Raw genomic sequence first — 20821 nt, forward strand, 5'->3', positions numbered from 1 at the left:
CAACATTCAATGCATTTATTTACCTTAAAATAGTTGTCCTAATCAGCTTAAGCTGCTATAACAATTCGCCATAGACTGGGTGGCTGAGACAACAGACAGTTTTTGTGAAGGCCTCTTGCTGGCTGGCAAATTGGTTCCTTTTCACTGTGTCCCCACATGCTGGAAAAAGAACTCTGATCTCCTCCTGTTCTTAAAAGGATACTAATTCCCTCATGGGAGACCTGTCCTCATGACCTTTTATTAACTTAATTACATCCCAACAGCCCCATCTTCAAATACCATCACATTGCTTCTTAAGGCTTTAACATACAAATTTGAGGAGACAAAAATGGTTAGTCTATAACAATAATATATATCACAAATATACCACCCGAGTTAATTGCAAAAGCTAACTCTCTCATTGTGATTTATGTTTTTACACAGCTAGGAAAAGAAGCAAGTGTTTTATTCTTAATTTAACTAAAATACTAGTAATATGACTAAAATTCATTTGTTAACTGATATTTTGAAATCTGAAAACTGTTCTTCATTCCTCTGATAGTATAAAGCTATGTAATATATATGCCTAAGGCAGAGCATGAACTCAGCTTTCACTAGAGAATTGAGGCTTCTGCCACATGGCTGCAATAAAAACCATGTATTCCAACTGCTTCATACACTGAACAATTATTTATTTTACTTATACCCTAGCTCATAGTAGGAAATGATTCTGATGATTCGGACAGCTGACTTTGTACATTTGAGTTTATTTCCTCATGTATTCTGTATTTAGGAGTGAACTCATCTTCAGGAGAAGTATATTGTGAGAGTAACACATGCTTTGTTTGACGGAAATGTCCCTTTGGGGAAGTATTTTTTTTTTAATTTGCTTCTGCCAGTTTTCTACATATGCCATCAATCTAAGACACCATCATCCAATCAAGTTTCACATGAACATCTCAGTTAGGGGGCTCAACCTACTGAGATGGTGAAATTTACTCTATTCTCCCATGTACACTATTCAGACTTAGTTTTCAAGTGAGTGACTCCTTTATTCACTCAGAAATAAGCAAGACCAAGTCTTATGCTGAGCTTCTATGCAGTTGTGCAAGGTATGCCTAATCCTAATTTGATAAATGAGGCAGGGCTTCCTCTTAGCTTTACATAAAAAGCTCATTTCTATAAGTACCTTGAGTTTCTGTAGGTTTATAGATGATCCCAAATCTCCAACCACACTTGTGCTCCTGATTACTCTTCTGGCTTTGAGGTTCTTATTTATTTCTTCATGTCTTTTATAAAACTATGTCTGTTATAAATGTCAAGAATGTGCAATCACAAATAACTGTAGCAAATTTGTATATAATGGGCAGCATGGATAACTTTCAACCTGCATGTGATTCCATCTGAAATAAGTTTTTGCTTGTTTGTTGTTAACATCTTGGGTTTCCTTTTTATAGTAGTATACCATTTTAACACTACTTTCTGTGTGTGTTGTAGGATTGAGAAAATAAGCAAATATATTGACTGGAGCCACAATTCTCAATATAAGAGAACAGAGAGATACAAAGGCAAGGATTGGCATAAGACTGGAATTTGATTATAAGTATGTGATTATAATTATATAAATCATAACAGGCAAACTGATATGCTGCCTCTTGACATGAAGACACAGTGTCTATAAATACAGTATTATTGCCAAAAATGAGAAATATTAACATAATCACAAGAAGACACTAGACAAATATAAACTAAACAGCAATTTACAAAACAAGTGGTTTGTACTCTGGAGAAATTAAATTTGAAAATAAATGTCATGAATGATATAGAGAAACTAAAAAACAATTCCAGATTAAAGAAAATTTAAAAGTTAAAAAAAAGAATGTAAAGGCAATGCGTGTTGCTAGATCAAAACTTCCATTAGGGGAATTAAATAAACATATGCATAACTAATTAGAGTGCCCTGAAACTATTGAACTTCAAATATAAATGGAAGCAAAGTAGGCAAAAAAGAATAGCTGAATAAATGACCAACAGACAAAAATTTTCATTAGAAAAAATAACACAAAATAAAATTTCTAAATGAAAGGTTTGGAAAAATCCTAATATCTTGCCTTACCATGAGTTCTGTATCCAGATACTCTGCCATTTAATAAAGTGGTGAGTTTTCAAACATTAGATAAGAGGAAAATAATTCACCAATGCTGTCTGAAAGAACACCGTATTAGTCTGTTTTACACTGCTATAAAGAACTGCCCAGGACTAGGTAATTTATAAAGGAAAGAGGTTTAATTGATTCACAGTTCAGCATGGCTGGGGAGGCCTCAGGAGAGTTATAATCATGGTGGAAGTTGAAGGGAGAGCAACACACCTTCTTCACAAGGAGGCAGGTAGGAGAATGAATATAGGAAATATAGGAGGGGCAACCAAACACTTATAAAACCATCAGTTCTCTTGAGAACTCACTCACTATCATGGGAACAGCATGGGAGAAACCTTCCCCATGATCCAGTACCTCCACCTGGTCTCTCCCTTGACACATGGTGATTATGGGGTTTTTGGGGATTATAATTTAAGATGAGATTTGGGTGGGGACACAAAGCCTAACCATATGAAATATGTTAAGTGTGTAATTTAACAAAAAGGCAATTTATTTTTATGTAAAGGAAAGTAAAATAAGCAATAATAAGGTATCAATACAATGTATTGTACTTAATACTCCATATAAAATAAATGATAACTATTGGGAGAGTCAAAGATAAGTTGGAAACAAAAGACAATCTAACAATTAGGAAATAAATTATATGAAATGGCAAAATTTGAAAATAAGTATGATCAAATAAGAAGATGCATATTAGTAAAGGCAATGAAATTACCACAAAATAAATGTTAAAAATAATAATTTGACAAACATTAAAGATGACTAAACATTTTGAAAGGTGGTTGTTGAAAAGCTGATTAAGATGCAAAAATTTGCTCTAATACTGGGTTAATTTTTAAAGTAAAAAAATCTGGTGACTTAAAATAGTCACTTATTATAATCTCACATTTCTGGATATTCATGAACTCAGTTGGGCTGGTCTTGCTCTTTTCTTATATGATTGCTGCATATGGTAGTTGAGACTCGAATCTCCCATAGGCTTCTGTATATATGTGTGTCTCTCAGTGTGACCTTTCATGTAGCTAGCTTGGATTCCTCACAGTATGGTGGCCACAGGATAAATATATATTCTTTCTCTGTTGATTGGTTTTCCCAAGAAAAGTATTCTATGAGACAGAATGGGGAAACTTCCAGGCTCCTAATACTCAGGCCCAGACACTGGAAGCGTGTCAATTTTGCCATATCATACTTGTCAAGTGCTCACATAGCACATTTTGTTTCAAGAGGAAAGACATCAACCCACTTCACAAGGGAACAAGAATCTAAGAGCCTATGACTGTCATTAATTCAGCAAAGACATTTTCTAATAATATATTACTTAATTTTTCAAAAGTTTTGACAGTTTTTTTGGATTCTTTGACACCATATCTTTCTAATTTTCCTCATATTGCAATTTTTTTTCTGAATACTTTTCAGTGTCCATTGTTGACTGCTCTACCTTACCAAATATTCAGATTTTAGAATGTTCCAGAGTTTATCTTGAATCTGCTTTATTTTTCTTTCTACATGCTGTAATGTGATCTTAAACAGGGTCATATTATAAAATACACATGTAAATAAATATATTTATTTATCTCAAATAACTATCCTCAATCTGAATCCTTCCATTCAACTTGAGCTTTAATAGGGGATTTTCATGTTTCACTGTGCACTTGTATCCTCTACTGGTATCTCAAACATAGCATGTCCAAAATGAAACTGTTGAAATGTTCTTCCCCTCTTTCAAATACCACTCCTCACTTACCCTCTGGGGGAAGAAATAATAAAATGAAATAAAAAGTTTCATTTACTGTTTTTCAATAAATGAAAAACAAGCAAAACAAACCAATATCAATACTTTCATCACCTCTCACTTTTCCCTATGAATGAATTGCCTCAATATTTACAAGTTTTCAAGTCTAGTCTTAAATTTATTCTTCATCTCACACTTTCCCTTGGACCCAAAAATCATTCAACTGTAAACTCTGTCACTCCCACCTCTGAGAAGAAATACTACCTGGCCTCTTTACTCTTTTCTAACTCATAATGTTGCTAGCCTGGACTACTGAAATGATTTCCTAATGCATTGTCATGAATATATTTTTATCCCTATATACACCTTTACTATGTAGGAAGCAAACTGACATTTCAAAACGTAAATAAAATAATATATACTTTGACCTGTTCTAAATTTGCTATTTTGGGTTTATTTGAGAAAAACCCATATTTGATTCTGGTACAGCTATTGATCATGTTGACAGAAATCTGCTATATCACCACCAGTGTTCTTAATAGTTTTTTTTTCTATTAATGCACCAATAGTTTTGGTGCATTATTACCTTGTAATTTTATGGCAAAATACTTTACTAAGATTAGCAGAGATAATTTTAGTAATGAATATTTTATTATAATACATAGTTTAATTTACATTGTATGTTGTCATAGTTTCTGTCAATTCCTCACCCCACTTCATACTCCTGAACGTACTCTGGAAACCTCTGATTTGTAGTCTGTCTTTATATAATTTTTTTTTTCCAGAATATTACATAGAATCAAACATATGTGCTTTTTTTTTCCTCTTCTTTCCCTTATGATAATTAATGTGAAATTCTTTTATGTTGTTCCATACAACATTAATCCATTCCATTTTATTGCTAAATAAAATTAACTATATTGAAAAATCATAGACTAGTTATTCTTTCATCAGTTGATAGATATTTCCAATTTTTGGCAATGATGAATAAAAGTGATGTAAACATGTATGTGCAGATCTTTGATTATTTGTTTTCATTGATCTTGAGTAAATATCTAGTAGTAAAAATTATCATTTGTGCATTGTGTATTTTTAGATATTTCTAAAAAGACTCAAATATTTTGCAAAGTTGCTCTAATATTTTGCACTCCAACAAAGAAGGTTTCAGAATTCCGGAAGCCCTGTATCTTTGCCAACCATAGATATTGCCACTTATTTAAATAATGTGTTGACTGAGGTAGATGTTTACTGGTATTCTCTATAGTTTCAACCTATATTTTTCTCATGGTTAATAATGTTGCACAATTTTTCATGTTTTTATTTGCAACATACGAAGTTTTTTTAGCATCCAAATCATTTTCCCCTTTAAAAATCGGATTGTTTTGCTCTTATATTTTTGTTATGAGAGTTATTTATAAATTTTAGATACTAGTCCTGTGTCAAATGTGTATTTTGCAGATATTTTTCCCAAACTGTGGCTTACCCTTTCATTTTTTAGAGACTTTTGAAAAGCAGTAGTGTTAATTTTAATGAAGTCCAATTTCTTAATATTGTCTTTATGGTTCATGCTTTTCTTGTCCTACATAAAATATAATGGACAAATTAAGAATAGCAACAATTTTTTCTTTGTATGAAGCTGTATGCATTTAGGATTTATATTTTTGTGTGATTTATTTCTACCTAATTTTTTATATGTCGTTCAAGATATGGTTTGAGTTTCTTTTTCTTTCTTATTTTTTGTGCATGTTGATTATTCCACAACCATTTGTTTGAAAGACTACCCTTTCTCCACTGAGCTGTCTCTACCACTTTTTGGAAAAACAGTTAACTATGTATTATATAAGTGGATCCATTTCTGGGTTATATGTTGTTTCATTGATCTTTATGTTTACTCTGTCATCTGTACCACACTATACTGTAATAGCTTTATAATATTATGTAAAATAAGGTAGAATGAGCCTTCTAAGGTTGTTCCATGTTTTTTAAAATTAATTTAAGTAGTTTTCTTTTCCATTTGAATTTTACCATCAGCTTGTTATTTGGAAGAATTTGTATTAACAGTATTGAGATTTCCAATCCAAGAACGTATTATTTTGATTTTCCATTTATTTAGATCTTCTTTAATTTCTGTCATTATTGGTTTTTGGTTTTCTACATACAAATATTGCATGTATTTTATTTGATTTATATGTATATATATATTAATGTTTTGTATCAATATATGATACTTTTTTCTCATTTCAGTTTTCAATTGCTCATTGCTAATATATTTAAATGTAATTGGTTTCTTATATACAACTTTGTGCTTTGAAATATTACTAAATTAAACTTTTAGTTATGGTGGGTTTTTGCAGGTGGTATAGGATTTTCTACAAAGAAAATCTTGTAATTAGCAAATCACTGATTTTTTTTCTTTCTAATGTATGTTATTATTTCTTTTTTTTTTTTGCATTATTGCACTAGTTAGGGTCTCTGCATGATATTAGTTGAAATTGAGAGGTGAAGCCAGCTGGACTTCTGGGTCAGGTGGGGACTTAAAGAACTTTTCTGTCTTACAAGAGGTTTGTAAAATGCACCAATCAGTGCTCTGTGGCTAGCTACAGGTTTGTAACATATGCCAATCAGCACTCTGTAAAAATGCACCAATCAGCACTCTGTGACTAGCTAGAGGTTTGTAAAATGGACCAATCAGCACCCTGTAAAATGGACCATTCAGCACACTGTAAAATGGACCACTCAGTGCTCTGTAAAAGGGACCAATCAGCAGTCTGTAAAATGGACCAATCAGCAGGACATGGGTGGGGACAAATAAGGGAATAAAAGCTGGCCACACCAGCCAGCAGCGGCAACCTGCTCCAGCCCCCTTTCATGCTGTGGAAACTTTGTTCTTTCATTCTTCACAATAAATCTGGCTGCTGCTTACTCTTTGGGTCTACACCATCTTTAAGAGCTGTAACACTCACCATGAGGGTCCGCGGCTTCATTCTTGAAGTCAGTGAGACCATGAACCCACTGGAAGGAACAAACTCTGGACACAGAATGATAAAATCAAAAATATTTTCTTAATGCCAATGTTGGGAGGAAATCATTCATAATCATTGAATATGATATTATCTACAGTTCTTTTATAAATTTCCTTTATCATATTTAGGAAAGCCACATTGATTTCTAGGTTTCTAAGATATTTTATTATAAATGTATGTCTAATTATGTCAAATACTATTTTTCTGCATCAAGTAGGATTTTTATATGTGTTTCTTTTCTCAGACTCTACCCTTATAAGGAATATTTATGTGGGATAATTCTTTAACAATGAGGAAAAAGCCTCTCTTCTGCAGTCAATATAATATTTCTTTGTTGCAAATAGTAAGATCCATTGAATTTTGAATATGTATTATTTCTATACCACAATTGAAATATAAGAACTTGAAAGTCAACTTCAACTGTACTTAGTATGTATCTTTACTATCCTTACTATGGTATCAACATCAGGTACAATGTTTTATTCCAAAATTATTTTACATGTCTGGTCATGAGGATGTTTACATAAGTTCTTAATACTCTGAGATACTACATTACAGACAAGTATTCATCTTTCCTTCAATATTCCAAAAGTATGCTTTTTTCCTCCTTAGAAACATCTAAGAGTATAGCCTCAATAAATTTAATTTTTCCAAGTGTTAGAGTTCAAGACTTTTGCAGGTCCATGCAACTTTTCATTGTGCAAGAATACTTCAGCCAAACATGTACTAATAATTCATGGAAAATATTCTCAGCAGACTAGGAATAAAAGAAAACGTCCTCAACTTTATTAAGGACAAACCCAGGTGGTATAGTATGTTCTTGTAAAAAAATAAAATTGTCTTTTCTCACCAATATATATACTTAATTTTCCAAATACTGTAGTCTATGAAAGGAAACAAGAAAAAGATAAACTAAATGTCGAGTATAAAAAAAGAACAAATAATAATTAAAGATTATTGTCTATGTAAAAAATGTTAATGAAAGTACAGAGAAGCTCTGAGACATAATAAATAACATTTGGAGTACCCCAAAATAAAAAGGCAATTTATAAAATTATATTTTTACATACTAGCAAGAAACAATTGGAAAAGTAAATAAAATATATTTTCACATTCTCAGTAAATAAGAAATCTTGAGAAATAAACATATTAAAACTTACACAAACCTAATATACTGAAAACATTGTTGAATAAATTAAGGAAGGCATGAATTAATGAAGAGACAAACCATCTTTTTGAATTAGAAGACTTAACATTGTTGTTAAAAGAAAAACTTTAGACAAATTTTATTTAGCAGTGTTCATTTGAGCAAAGAATGATTTATGAATGGGGCAGTACCCAAAACTAGGAAAAGTTCAGAAAGCTTCACAGTTAGATAGGCAGCATTCATACACAGAAAAAGCAGGTGAGATATAGGAACAACTGGATTGGTTACAGCTGAATTTTTTACCTTTATGGGTATCGTGTAATGAGGTATTTGCGTTATATAGACATAGTCTGATCAGTTGGGAGCCTGAGTTTGGCTGAAGCTCAACTGCTGTGATTGGCTGAGACTCAGCTATTTGTTATAAGAGTACACACTCAAGTTAGGTTGCAGTTTGTTTGCACAATAGTTAGGTTTCAGTTCACTATGCAGAAATGCAAAATGCAGAGGCAGCTTTAGGCCTAATTCAATTTAATTTAATATTGTTACGTGTCAACTTTTTTGAAAGTCATCCATAAATCAACCACAGTTCCAATCCAAATCCCAGTATACTTTTTTCATATAGGAATTGTTAAGCTGATTATAAAATTACATAAAAATGCAAAGAACTTAGAATAGTCAACATTATTTGGAAAATAAAATTGAGGAATTTTGTTGCCTGATATTAGGACTTACTTAAAAACTAATGCAATACATACAAGGTAGAATTTACATAAGGATATATATTAGTCCATTCTTGCACTGCTATAAAGAAAGGCCTGATTCTGAATAATTTATAAAGAAAATAGTTTTAATTGGCTCAGAGTTCTTCAGGCTATACAGGAAGCATAGCAGAATCTGCTTCTGGGGAGGTCTCAGGAAGCTTACAATCATGGCAGAAGGTGAAGCAAGAGCTGGCATATCACATGGTGAAAGCAAGAGCAAGAGATTAAGGGGAGAGGTGCTATACACTATTAAATAATCAGATCTCATGAGAAATAACTCACTATCATGAGGACAATAACAAGGGAAATGGTGCTAACCCATTTATAAGAAGTCTCTGCTGGGCGCAGTGTCTCACACTTGTAATCTCAGCACTTAGAGAGGCCAAGATGGGCAGATCACTTGAGGTCAAGAGTTTCAGACCAGCCTGGGCAACATGGCAAAACTCCGATTCCACTAAAAATACAAAAATTAGCCAGGCATGGTGGCACACACCTTTAATCCCAGCTACTCAGGAGACTGAGGCATGGGAATCGCTGGAACCCCATAGGTGGAGGTTGCAGTGAGTCAAGATAAGAAGTCTTCCCCCATGGTCCAAATACTTCCCAGCAAGCCCCACCTCCAACATTGGGGATTACATTTCAATATGAGATTTGGGTGGGGGCACACATCCAAACTATATCATTCTAGTCCTGGCACCTCATAAATCTTATGTTCTCACATTTCAAAACACAATCATGCCTTCCAAATAATCCCCCAAAGTCTTAACTCATTCAAAAATTTGCTCAAAAGTCCAAAGTCAGAAGTCTCACCTGAGACAAAGCAAGTCACTTCCACATATAAGCCCATAAAATAAAAAAACAAGTTAGTTACTTCCAAGATACAATGAGGCACCAGCATTGGGTAAACATTCCCATTCCAAAAGGGAGAAATTAGGCAAAAGGAATTGGCTAAAAGTCCTGGCAAGTCCAAAACCCAGTAGGGCAGTCATTAAATCTTAAAGCTCTACAATAACCTCCTTTGACTCTATGTTCAACACCCAGAGCACACTGATGCAACGGGTGGGCTCCCAAGGCCCACCTTACATTAAGGACACACCTTAATGTAATAAAAGTCATGTATGACAAACCCACAGCCAACGTAATACTGAATGGGGAAAAGTTGAAAGCATTCCCTGTGAGTACTGGAACAGGACAAGGATGCCCACTCTCACCACTCCTCTTCAACATAGTACTGGAAGTCCTAGCCACAGCTATCAGACAAGAGAAAGAAATAAAGGGAATCCAAAGGGTAGCTCTGCCCCTGTGGCTTTGCAGTGTTCATCCCTGGAGGCTGCTCTCACAGGTTGTTGAGCACATGAAGTTTTCCACATTCAGGGTACCAGCTGCTGGTAGATTTACTATGTGGGAGTCTGGAGGATGGTGGCCCTTTTATTGAAGCTTAACTAGGAGGTGCCCCAGTGGGGACTCTGTGGGGGAGATCTTAACCCACATTTTCCTTCCACACTGCTCTAGTAGAGGTTCTCTGTGAGAGCTCGAACCCTGAAGCAGACTTCTGCCTGGACACCAAAGCTATTCCATATATCCTCTGAAATCCAGGCAGAGGCTCTTAAGCTTCATTCTTTTTTTTTCCATACTTTATTGGGGTACAGGTGGTGTTTGGTTACATGAGTAAGTTCTTTAGTGGTGATTTGTGAGGTTTTGCTGCACCCATTACCAAAGCAGTATACACTGCAACCTATTTGTAGTCTTTTATTTCTCGTCCCACTTCTACCCTTCCCCCCAAGTCCCCAAAGTCCATTGTTTTATCCTTATACTTTTGCATCCTCATAGCTTAGCTTGCACACATCAGCTAGAACATATGATGTTTTGTTTTCTATTTCTGAGTTACTTCACTTAAAATAATAGCCTCCAATCTCATCCATGTGACAGCAATGCCACTGACTCATTCATTTTTATCACTGAGTAGTATTCCATTATATATATGTGTATATATACACATCACAATTTCTTTTTTCCACTCAATTGATGGGCATTTGGGTTGGTTCCATGATTTTGCAATTGTGCAAGTATCTTTTCCTTATAATGACTTAATTTCCTCTGGGTAGATATCCAGTAGTGGGATTGCCGGATCAAATGATAGTTCTAATTTTAGTTCTTTAAGGAATCTCCACACTGTATTTCATAGTGGTTGTATGAGTTTACATTCCCACCAGCAGTGTAGAAGTTTCCTTGATAACTGCATCCACGCCAACATCTACTGTTTTTTTAAATTTTTTTGACTGAATCAAACAACATATCAAAAATATAATCCACCATGATCAAGTGGATTTCATACCAGGGATTCAGGGATGGTTTAACATACACAAGTCAATAAATGTGATACACCACATAAACAGACTTAAAAACAAAAATCACATGATCATCTCAATAGATGCAGAAAAAGCATTCGACAAAATCCGGCATCCCTTTATGATTAAAATGCTCAGCAAAATTGGAATACAACGGACATACCTTAGTGTAATAAAAGTCATGTACGACGAACCCACAGCCAACATAATACTGAATGGGGAAAAGTTGAAAGCATTCCCTGTGAGTACTGGAACAAGACAAGGATGCCCACTCTAACCACTCCTCTTCAACATAGTACTGGAAGTCCTAGCCACAGCTATCAGACAAGAGAAAGAAATAAAGGGAATCCAAACTGTTAGAGAGAAAGAAAGTCAGGCTGTCACTGTTTTGCTGACGATATGATCGTTTACCTAAAAAACCCTAAAGACTCCTCCATAAAGCTCCTAGAACTGATTTAAAAAATTTGGCAAAGTTTCCAGATACAAGATTAATATACAGAAATCAGTAGCTCTTCTATACACCAACAGCAACCAAGCAGAGAATCAATTCAAGAATTCAACTCCTTTTACAATAGCTGCAAAAAATTAAATCCTTAGCCTCTATGAGCAAAACTATGTGTTACTGCTGAAAGAAATAACAGGAAACACAAATGGAAACATCCTATGCTCCTGGATGGGTGGAATCAATATTGTGAAAATGACCATACTGCCAAAAGCAATCTACAAAGTCAATGCAGTATCCATCAAAACACCACCATCAATTTTCACAGAATTAGAAAAAAAAAATTCTAAAATTCATATGAAACCAAGAAAGAACCCACATAGCCAAGGCAAGACTAAACAAAAGGAACAAATGTGGAGACATCATACTACCTGATTTCAAACTATACTATAAGGCCATAGTCACCAAAACAGCATGGTACTGGTATAAAAATAAGCACATAGACCAATTAAACAGAATAAAGAACCCAGAAATAAACCCAAATACTTACAGGCCAACTGATCTGTGACAAAAGAAACAAAAACATAAAGTGGGGAAAGGACACCCTTTTCAACAAATGGTGAGGGGATAATTGACTAGTCACATGTAGGAGAATAAAACTGGATCCTCATCTCTCACCTTATACAAAAATTAGCTCAAGATGGAATAAGGACTTAAATATAAGACCTGAAACTCTAAAAATTCTAGAAGATAACATTGGAAAAACCCTTCTAGACATTAGCTTAGGCAAGGATTTCATGACCAAGAACCCAAAAGCAAATGCAATAAAAACAAAGATAAATAGCTGGGACTTAATTAAGCTAGAGCACTTTTGCACAGCAAAAAGAACAGTCAGCAGAGTAAACAGACAACCCACAAAGTGGGCCTTCACACCCTTTACATCTGACAAAGCACTAATATCCAGAATCTACAACAAACTCAAACAAATCAGTAAGAAAAACACAAACAATCCCATCAAAAAGTGGGCTAAGGACATGAATAGAAAATTCTCAAGGTAATATATACAAATGGCCAACAAACATATGAAAAAATGCTCAACATCACTAATGATCAGGGAAATGCAAATCAAAATCACAGTGCAATAACACCTTACTCCTTCAAGAAGAGCCATAATCAAAAAGCTTCATTCATTCTTTCACTGTGCACACACTTGAAGGCTTAACATTAGGTGGAAGCCATTGAGGCTTACATCTTGCACCCTCTAGAACTGTGGCCCAAGCTGTACCTGGGCCTCTTTAAATCACAGTTGGAGCTGGTTCAGCCAGGATGCTGGGAGCCATGGCTCAAAGCTATGCAGGACAGCAGAACCCTGTGCCTGGCCCATAAAACCATTCTGTTCTCCTAAGCCTCAGAGCCTGTGATAGGAAGGACTGCTTCTTAGATCTCTGAAAAGATTTTGAGGCCTTTTTCTCATTGTCTTGGTTCTCACCACTTGCCTCCATTTTAGTTATACAAATTTCTCTACCAAGTGATTGCTCAGCAGCCCATTTGAATTCTTCTCCTGAAAATGGGCTAATCTTTTCTATCACATGGCCAAGCTGCAAATTTATCAAACTTGTATTCCCTGCTTCCCTTTCAAATATAAGTTCCAGTTTTAAGTCATTGCTTTGCTCCTGCATATGAGCTTGGGTATTAGGAGCAGCAGGCTATATCCTGAATGCTTTGCTGCTTAGAAATATCTTTTTCCAGATACCATAACTCATCACTCCCAAGTTCAAAGTTCCACAGATCCCTAGGGTATGGGCACAGTGCAGTCAAGTTCTTTGCTAAGGCATAACAAAAGTGACCTTTGCTCCACTTGCTGCTAAGTTTCTTATTTCAACTTGAGAACTCATCAGCCTGGACTTCATTGTTCATATCGCTAACAGCATTTTGGTCACAACCACTTAACTAGTCTCTGGCAAGTTCCAAACTTCCCCTCATCTTCCTGTCTTATTCTGAGCCCTCCAAGCTCTTCTTACCTGTGTCTGTTACCCAGTTACAAAGTTACTTCCACATTGTCAGGTATCTTTATAGCAATGCCCCACTCCTTGGTACCAATTGCCTATGTTAATCCATTCTTGCATTGCTATAAAGAAATTCCTGAGCGTGGGTAAATTATAAGAAAATAGGTTTAATTGGCTCATGTTTCTGCAGGCTGTACAGGAAGAAGAGAAGCATCTGCTACTGGGAAGGCCTCAGGAAGCTTACCATCATGGTGAAGGCAAAGCATGAACAGGCACATCACATGGCGAAAGCAGGAGCTAAATGACCAGAACTCATGATAACTCACTATTGCAAGGACAGTACCAAGTGTGATAGTGCTAAATTATTCACAAGAAATCTGTATCTATAATCTAATTACCTCCCACCAGGCTGCATCTCCAAAATGAGGAATTAAATTTCAACATGAGATTTGGGCAGGGACACACATCCAAACTATATCACAATAACTTAAAGATTAATGGAACAGAGAAGAGAATTCATAGCCATGGATATACACACATATGTTCAATGCTCAAGTGATTTTAAACAAATATACCATGCAATTCATGGAGAAATAGATTTTCAAGCAAACTATACTGAAACAATTGGTTATCTACATGGAAAATAATGAACCTCAAATCTGTCTTCAAATATGTCATTAACATTATCTCAAAATGGCTATGGGCTTTATTGTTAAAGCTAAATCTAAGATATGTTTACCAGAAAAACAGAAGTTAGGCAATATGAATTAGATCTCAAGTTAGGCAATATGAATTAGAAAAGTCACAAAAAACATAATAATGTAAGAAAAAATAATAAATTGCATTTTATCAAAATTAAAAACTTCACAGACTTCACTAAATAAAGACATCTGGGTGTGGAAAATATATACACACTACATATATCAAGTAACTTCATCAAGAATATATAAAGAACTATATTTCTATAAGAGAAAAAACATATACTGCTCTCAGAAGCAAGAATGTCAGTAAAGTTACAGTCTTAGCAAAGTATCATTATTTTAATGACTTTATTGTGAACTCTCATTTCTCATTATTGTCAAAATATTTGCTAGTTCATAAATAATATAATGATGTTTCAAAGTAATTTTCATATACATTTTTCTGATTAGAAATCAAGGGGACATTTTCCCCTTTTGTTATTACTACTTATAATACCTTTTAGAGAAATTCATTTTTAATAAGTATACTTAGGTTTTAATCTTCTGGAGTATGTACTTTAATATATCTAACACAATTTCATAAATATGTCTTTCTGAAAAGTAAATTATTGAAGCAAATAATAAAATCAATGTGTTTTTTTATCACTTGAAAGGGAAATGTATGACAGTTGTATACAGCATATTTTTCAATGTTTAATTTAATGAGAGAGATAAAAAGATCCAGACTATTATTTTGCTTACCTTATCATATGAACATAGTGAAAAGATTAATAAATTTTTAGAATGCCTCGCCAAGTAACTGTTTTAACCTGAATCACAACTACACCAGTAAGTATGATGTGTGAAGTGGCCATGTGTTAAGAAAGGTTATGTGTTAGTAAAGTTCAGACCTTTTCTGGATCAGAATGGCTGATCCTTCATATCTGAAAAGCTGAATTAAGCTGGGCAGGGCCAAGAAATACAGTGACATTTGTTTGGGATTATATATGACATTTTATTTATTTGCTATTAGGACATGGACATCTCTAGAAATACATTACCTAAATATTTTCATGGGGTCATAATGAAAGCATTATTTTTAGTGATGTTTTCCTTTCTTATCTCAAGCCTTTGAGATAGATTTCTTTATTTTTATCTTTATTTTTATTGTTTTTTTGAGCTGGAGTCTTGCTCTGTTGCCCAGGCTGGAGCGCAGTGGCGCGATCTCCGCTCACTGCAAGCTCCGCCTCCCAGGTTCACGCCATTCTCCTGCCTCAGCCTCCCGAGTAGCTGGGACTACAGGCGCCCACCACCGCGCCCGGCTAATTTTTTGTATTTTTAGTAGAGACGCAGTTTCACCGTGGTCTCAATCTCCTGACCTCGTGATCCGCCCGCCTCGGCCTCCCAAAGTACTGGGATTACAGGCGTGAGCCACCGCGCCCGGCTGAGATAGATTTCTTATAGTTAAAATAGTTAATTATATGCTTTAGGTTTAATGCGGGTAGAGGACAGGTTTGTAATCATATTACCTGTCCTAACACGGACTTCCATGTGAGTATTTCTCTCCCTATGTAATATGACATGTTTGTCAATGTAAACATGAGTATACTCTTCCTTTGTTATTCTTTCAACTCTTTTTACATAATTTAGCCTAATTCAGATGCAATAGTATCACCCAGGGCCACATTTCTTCCATCGTCTTCAACCCAAAACTTGCTTCGTTGAATATAAAAAAAAGTCTACATAAAAAAATCAATGTCTATGTTAGGGTTCCTATAGATAACAGAAATAAATCTTGGATAATTATCCAGCAATTTTCCTTGTGGTTTCATAATAGTCAGAAAAGTACACAGTTATGTGGCACTTAACAATGCAGATACATTCTGAAAAATGTGTTGTTTATGATTTTATTATTGTGTGAACGTCATAAAGTGTACTTACACAAACCTAGATGGGATAGCCTACTATACACCTAGGATTATAATATAACCAATTGCTCCTAGGTTACAAACCCATACAGCATGTTACTGTACCAAATACTATAGGCATTTGTAACACAGTGATAATTATTTGTGTATTTGCTCATTCCATGGACCCAAGTGACCATGTCAAAGGAATACACAGGGATATATGTTTGTAAAAATTCCAGTCACTTTTTGGTCCTACAAGGGAACTCTTTTCATGGGCATTGACTTGTGCTATGCTAAGAGAACCCTCAAATTTCCACAGGACCATGCTCTATATGGCCATCTTTTTAATTCTCCAGTTCCCTCTATAATCCACCATTCCACTGGAAAACGATGCAGCCCAAGCCATGGAAGAATACCTTGCAATTTCCAAGCCCTAGAGTTATCCTGGGGAGAGTGTGGGAGACTGTGTAAAGGAAAGGCCCTGAGAACAGCTTCAGGCACTTTACCAGACCCAGGAATAACAGGAGGACACAATTTTTAATCTTTGCTCATAGCAAGCTAGGTAGTATTTGTGATCTAGAAGTGGCAGCTTCTGCAGGCGTTAGACTATTACAGGAAGAAGACTGGAGTACTAAGTGGAGCATGAGAAGGGCCTGAGCAGCCAGAACTGAGTGATGAGTGTGAAGTGCACTTTAGTTGTAAGTTCTGGATTTGGGCTCTTCTACTTCATGGAACCAGAGCAATGAAAGATTCACTGCAGCTTCAGTTTTGCCTGGGAGTCAAGATTTGGAGAAAGAGATCACTTTGCAATTTAAGGCAAGTCTGCATGTGCTCCAGCTTGCTTTCTTGTCAGACTGAGAAGTAAATTCCATAAGTTATGAGGAGTAACAGGGAGGCAGGTCCTATATCTACTTGCCTGGACTAGGAGCTTAGGCCACTTCTCCTTTTCCATACAAGAAACTTGGTGCAGAAGCAGTTTCTTCACTCTTCACCAGGCTTTTGGCAACTGCCCTCCAGATTCCGGCAGAGGTGGTGCTTGCGTTCACTACTGGGGGGCCCAATTGTGGAATTGCCCAGCCCAGCTGAACCCAGCTTTGCCTCCACTTTGAGACTGAGTGTGAAACTCAAGTGTATTCCACAGCCTAGCCCATTGTCTGTGACACAGAAGAGCTCCTCTTCTACTCTTACCTGTAATTGTCACCTACTTGCCTGGTGGTTGATCTGCACACCCTATAAAAATTACGTTGACACAAGTGCATAGCACTTGGGAATCATATGTCTCTTGTGACCACTGCCACACTGGCTTCACAGGAGACTGACCCACTTACACTCCAAGTACATTTCAACTAAAACTGGCATTTGAGAAAGTCACCACACTCAAGCTTTCTATAACCAAATAATTGAACACGTGCAGAAACCATTGAACACATGCAGAAACAAAGCCAAATGTCCCTGCTCAAGACACATTATAGTCACATCCTCAAGAAAAAAAAGTCCCATCCTAATGAATGTAAATTAAAAAACAAGAAATGACAGTTTCTCCAGATGAGAAAAAATTCAGCATAATAATTATTTATGAAAAAGCAGGGGGTAGCGAAATTCACAATGGATTCTAAGAAAAATGAAAAATTTTAATGCCGGATAAATTCAAAATAATGTTTTAAAGGAGATCAATTAGATCCAAGAGAAATCAGAAAACCAATTCAAAGAAATTAGAAAATTAAACTCAGGATATGAATAAGAAATTAACCAAGGACACAGATATAAAAAAATAGCACTTCTGGAAATAAAAAAAAAATTGAAGAAAATATACAATACAGTAGAAATCTCCAACAAAGACTGACAAAGCAGAAGAATCTCAGAACTTGAAGAAAGATCTTTTGAATTAATCCAGTAAGACGAAAATTTTAAGAATAAGAAGGAATGAACAAAGTGCTCAATAAAAATGAGACCTACTAAAGTCTTAAAATTTATAAATGATTGGTTTTATTGAGGAGAAATAAACAAAATGTTTGAAAAATCTATTTAAGGAAATAATTGGTAAAACCTCCCAAGTCTTGCAAGACATATAGACATCCATATACAAGAGACCCAACAAACACCAGTAACGTTGGTATCACCATAATACATAGTCATCAGACTGTCTAAAATAATGTGAAGAAAGAAAATACTACAATCAGCAAGAGAAAATTGTCTATCCACCTAAAAGGAAACTCCATCAGACTCATAATGGATTTCTCAGAAGAAACCTTCCAAATAAGGAGAGATTGTGAACCTATTTTTAGGGTGCTTAAATTAAAAAATGTCAACCATAAAATATATATCCTGCTAAAATATTTTTTATAAATGAAGGAACAACAAAGTGTTTCCTAGACAAACTCTGAAGGAATTTGTCACCACTAGATCAGCTGTACCAGAAATACTTCAATTTTGGAATTCTAAGCATAGAAACAAAAGATAAATACTCACTATTATATAAATACATGAAAGTGCAAAATTCACAGATCTTATAAAACAATAACATAAGGAGAAAGAGAGAAAGAAATTAAATGGCAACACAACAGTACTCCACCAAACCACAAAGACAGACAGACAGACAGGAGAAATAAAAGAAAAAAGATAACCCACAAAATGACAGATAAAAATGAACATATGAAAAGAACAAACCTTACATGTTGATATTAACTTTTACTATAAATGGATTAAATGCTACACATAAAAACATGTAGTGTGCAGACTGGGTTTAAAAAAATAATAACAATCCAACCATTTGCTGCTTACAAGAAATTCACCTTACTGGTAAACACACTTATAGACTGAAGGTAAAGAGGTGAGAAAATATTCTACACAAACACAAACCAAAAGAAAGCAGGAGTAGCTCAACGTACATCAGATAAAACAAACTTTAAATCAAAAACAGTGAAACAAATACAAAGAAAGTCCTTATAGACTGAAAGAAGGATCAACTTAGGAAGAGGATATAATAATTTTAAATATGTATTCACCCAACACCAGAGCACCCAGATCAATCAAATAAATATTACTAGACCTAAAGGAAGATATATACAACAATTAAATAATAGTGAGGTTTTGACATCCCACTCACAGCACTAGAGACATTATTGAGACAGAAAAGGATCAAGGAAACACTGGAATTAAATTGGATTTTAGAACAAATAGATCTAATAGATAGTTACAAACTGTTCTAAACAACTTCAGAATATATATTCTTCTCATTAGCACAAGAAACATTCTCTAAGATAGATCATATGTTAGGATATAAAACTAACATGTCAATACATTTTTTAATTCAAAATTATATCTTCACAGACCACAGTGGAAGAAAAGTATAAATTAATACTAGGAGAAATACTCAAAGCCATGCAAAAACATAAAAATTAAACATCACACTCCTAACTCTTTGAAATGAATAAAAATGGGAATACAACATACAGAAACCTCCAGGATACAAAAAAAAGCAACCCCAAGCAAAAAGTATATAGCATTAAATGAACTTTAAGAAGATTGAAAGGTCTTAAATTAACTGAACATCACACATAAAATTATGAAACAAACTCAAAGCTTGAAAAATTAAAGAACAACAAGCATCAGAGCAAAACTAAATAAAATTGTAACAAAAAATGCAAATAATTTAAAAATTAATTTTTAAATTGGTAGCTAGACTAACCAAGAAAGGAAAAGCTCAAAATAAACATAGTAAAAAATAAAAGAGGAAACATTACAATTAATATCACATAAATGCAAAAGATCATTAGAGAATGCTATGAACAACTCTGCATTCACAAACTTGAAAACCCAGAGAAAAGTAGTAAGTTCCTGGAAACATACACCTTCCCATAACTGAAACAGGAAGAAATCAAAAGGGACCAATAATGAGTAGTGAGATTATATCAGCAATAAAAAAAATTCCAAATTAAAATAAGCCTACAGCCAAATAGATTCAGAGCCAAATTCTACCAAATGTACAAAGAGTAACTTGCATGAATCCTATAGAAAGTATTCCAAAAAATTATGGAAGAAGGAGTACTCCATAATACATTCTACAAAGCCAGTATCATTTTGATACCAAAGCCATACAAGGACACAACAAAAGAGAAAATTACAGACCAACATATTTAATAAAGAGATGTAAAAATTCTCAACTAGAAAACTGGATCCAACAGCACATCAAAACAATAATACACCACAATCAAGTGGGCTTTTTTCCAGGTATGCAAGGATGGTTCAACATATATAAATCAATAAATATCATTCATCACCTAAACAGAATTAAAGACAAAAACCATAATTATCTCAACAGATAGAGATAAGCATTCAACAAAAGTCAGCATGCCTTAATAATAAAAATCCTCAATAAACTAGGTATAGAGAGAAGAAAACTGAAAACAATAAGGCTAATATACAACAAACTCATCGCCAACACCATACTGAAGAGCAAAGTGTTGAAAGCAATCACTGTAAGAACTGGAACAGAACAAGGATACCCACTTTCATCACTAGTATTGGAAGTCCTAGCCAGAGAAATCAGGCAAGAAATAAAAGGCATCTGAATGAAAAAGGGAAGGTCAAATTATCTCTGTTCACTGATTATATGATCTTATACCTAGAAATCCC

At 34.7% G+C, this 20821-nt stretch overlaps 1 long non-coding RNA gene across 1 annotated transcript in view; it reads right to left on the bottom strand.

The window, feature by feature from the left end:
• Positions 1-6832: 6832 nt before the first annotated feature.
• The window catches only part of LOC129049550 (uncharacterized), a 65444-nt gene continuing 51455 nt past the window's right edge, over positions 6833-20821 (bottom strand). Inside the window, exon 4 of the long non-coding RNA XR_008512721.2 lies at positions 6833-6897. This is a non-coding gene — a long non-coding RNA (uncharacterized LOC129049550). The remainder of the gene's footprint in view (positions 6898-20821) is intronic.

This window comes from Pongo abelii, chromosome 14 (assembly GCF_028885655.2).
Source record: "Pongo abelii isolate AG06213 chromosome 14, NHGRI_mPonAbe1-v2.0_pri, whole genome shotgun sequence".
In the NCBI taxonomy this organism is placed as follows: Eukaryota; Metazoa; Chordata; class Mammalia; order Primates; family Hominidae; genus Pongo; species Pongo abelii.